This window comes from Mandrillus leucophaeus, unplaced genomic scaffold (assembly GCF_000951045.1).
Source record: "Mandrillus leucophaeus isolate KB7577 unplaced genomic scaffold, Mleu.le_1.0 Scaffold130, whole genome shotgun sequence".
Classification (NCBI taxonomy): domain Eukaryota; kingdom Metazoa; phylum Chordata; class Mammalia; order Primates; family Cercopithecidae; genus Mandrillus; species Mandrillus leucophaeus.
In genome coordinates, this window is record NW_012101255.1 from 1,498,954 (window position 1) to 1,502,458 (window position 3,505).

Consider the following 3,505-nt stretch of genomic DNA (forward strand, 5'->3'; position numbering starts at 1 on the left):
TGACGTGATCTCAGCTCACTGCAAGCTCTGCCTCCTGGGTTCACCCCATTCTCCTGCCTCAGCCTCCCGAGTAGCTGGGACTACACGCACCTACCACCACGCCCGGCTAATTTTTTGTATTTTTTTAGTAGAGAGGGTATTTCACCATGTTAGCCAGGATGGTCTGAATCTTTTGACCTGGTGATCTGCCTGCCTCGGCCTCCCAAAGTGCCAGCTCTGTGTTTTTAATCTAACACCTTCTTTCTCATTTCCTTAATATTTAAGCTTACAAAAAGACTAGAGTTACCATTTCTATTTCTTCATATTTAATCCACTGTTCAACTCACTTTGTTGTTTTTTACTGCAACTTTCTATCAAATCTGTAATTAATAATAAATGTCTAAGTTCGTGAAACAAGTTCTCTTCTTACCTGAGATTTGCTACAGCTTCGGGTAGTTATTATGCCCTCTTTCAGAATGAGATTTAAAATAGTTCTTTTAAATCTACATAGCTCCAAAGAAATAAATTTTGGACAACTGAAGTGTTTTGTTATCTGACACGTATGTCTTGATATGATGGAGTCAACATTTCAGTAAAATGTATGTTATATGATACACTAAAATTTTTAACATGGAGCACATACCAGCATCCCCCATACACCAACCACCACCATGAATATAAACTAAGCCCCTTCTTAGTATCTCTGACTTTAGTGTTGGCACATATACATGGACAGGAATATTATTGAACGTTGTCTCTATCACAGTGACATTTTCTCCAGATGTAGGTGGGACTTCTTGAAAGCTCATAAAGAACATTGCAGTGTTCATGAAATGATTGATTTCCAAAGGATTCGGCCGACAAAACCTAAAAGGAGACATAGGAAAAAAATACTAATTTACAAATATCAAATGCCAGCGTTGCTTATGAACACAGAACTATGCATAGGTATTCCCAATGGTCCTGTCTCAGTCTCACAGGTGAATCTGAATGGCACAGTTGGAAATACTGGAGGTTTAGTGGTGTTGTCACACAGTTGCCTTAGATTAAAAAAAAAGTAAGGAATTACTGAGGAATTACAACTTGATAAACTCCATGCTAGACAGTTTGAGTTACAAAGATAAATAAGACAACTTCTCTTTTCTAAAGAAGCTCAGATTCAAGAAGGAAAAATAGATGTGTTAGCAATTACAAAACAACATCACCGCGTATCTCATAAATATGTACAAAGAACTTTGTCAGTGGTCAGTGGGTCAACTAGCTGCCTGGATGAGAAGTGAAGAGGAGTTTTCAAATAGCGGGTGAGCCCTGATATGAGTACTGAAGGGAGAGCAGAGTTCGGCCAAAGGGGAAAATCTCATGCTAGGCCAAAGCAATCTCCACAAGGACACTTCTATTGTAATCAGAGAAATGCATGTAGTTTGGTAAAACAATAAAGATGTCTGTACAGGGATCCATAAAGAAGAAGGACCTCCAGAGGTGAATATGAGCCAAATCCTGATGGACCTCTAATGTTGGGATTCCAAGGGTAAGGAAGACTTGCTTTCCTATCTTAAGTTGGAAACGTGGATTAAAGGGCTGGGTGATCAAACAGCTAGCTGAACCTCTTTCCTATTCATGAAAATTAAATAAGTACAAAAGAAATAACAACATTGTCTATTTTCAACACTAAATTGTCCCCACCCTATTCCGGAAGAGGAAGTCAGGAAATACAGTTCCTGGAACTCCTTGCCAGTGTAATTATAATTAAGTTATGCCACAGAGAGGCACTCTTATAAGACTTAGAGGACAGAAAAGAAGGAAAAGCCATTATTTTTTGATTTTGCAATACTGTGGGCATTCATACAGACATTGACAAATATGTGGCTTTTAATGCTTCTGATTGTCCTTCTGAGAACTGCCACTTCAGTAATGCAGGCAGCTGGAATTATTGATGACTGCTCCTCACTCCCCCATTCTAAAGATTGTGTATCTCAAATCTTCTATTCTGAATTGATTCCTATTGACCTCCTTATAGTGGTGTCTGTATTCTGAAAAAATCATGATTGATAAAGCATATGGTCTAAAAGGAGGTCTCAAAAAAGAACATTTAAGACGTGTTAGAATTAGATATCTGATCTGGTTAGATGTAAAGACAGTAATAGCCTCATTGCCAATGTAAAAATGAAATTCTGTTAATGCATGAAATGCAGTAGCAACTGTTACTTAGTTCAACAACTGTTGTAGTTTCTATTAAGGGAGAGTTTTCAGACATTAAGTGACTTGCAAAAAAAAAATATTATGTAAGTAATGATGAGTCAAGCAGCGACTGCATGTGAAATGTAACAGAAAGAAGCATTACATTCTCAGGATTTTAGTTTTCGTCTTAAATTACAGTCAGGAAAGCAAATACTACTATACCTTCCCGGAAAGAAGTCTCTTATATCTTACATCTCTGTCTGAAAATAGAAACAAAGTATCGTGGAACTGCAATACCAACCGAATTCATGGTCCTCCTGGATGTCTTAGTCGAAAGTTGAAATTTGGTCTAACATTCATATCTAAATAACATTCTGAGTACTGGATTAGAACCATTTGTATGGGTTCTGATGAACCTAAACACTCTGAATTCCAAAGTCCCACCAAACCTCCCCTAGCAGAAACAGCAGGTACCAGTCTCATTTAAGAAAGATTAGATGCCAGAATTCTTCTGGAGGTTTTAAATGAACAGATACATTGACAATACTTTTTCCTGCGTGTTTATTGGTTTGTTCACTGATGAGAGTCCCTGGGAATGCTCAAGAGCACTGGGAACCCTAATCGCCCTGAGTTCCCTATGAGAACCCAGAGGAGTTGGTAGCATTGACGTCTCTGCAAAGATTCTCTTTTGGTCATCCTCAGAGGAGTCCCTGAAGTGTAAGTTTCTTCTGGCAGAGAGTGGGTCTTCAATGCAGGTGAATATGTTATGAAAACCAAATGCACTGAATGTCCACTCTGTGCAAAGCACAGTGCTAAAAAGTGCAATTGATTAAAGATGCCTGTTTTACAGAGTCCAGTCTTCATAGACTCTATGAATAAGCTCAACTGTACTCGTAAATAAGATTTAATACAAGGCAGAATGAGGAAAGACCTTGAATAGGGGGCTAAGGTAGGAAGAGGAGTGGGATCGATTCTAACTGACCATCATGGAGAAAGTTTCTCATGAATGCTCTATTTGATCTTAATCTGAAAAATGTATTTAAAATTTTTAGATTCAGTGAGAAAGGCCAGAGCAACTTGTTCAAAATCCTGAATGAAGGACATTATTTCATGGGTGTTTACAAAAACCATTTTATTTGAGAGCTAACTTTCTTGGGCTATATGGTTGAAATTATCCTGGGAAGCTCTACTACGATGACATTGTGGGATGCTGTATTCAGAACACAATTGTCCATTCTTTCTTTACAGGAGTATTAACAAGCAGCTTAATATGCCCTAATGAGCCAACAACAAAATAAATTTTATATATATATATAATGTTAACATGTATGATTAAATATTATTAAAT

General features: G+C 37.7%; 1 pseudogene; it reads right to left on the reverse strand.

The window, feature by feature from the left end:
• Window positions 1-3,505, reverse strand: part of LOC105534126 — a 24,007-nt pseudogene that overhangs the window by 8,690 nt on the left and 11,812 nt on the right.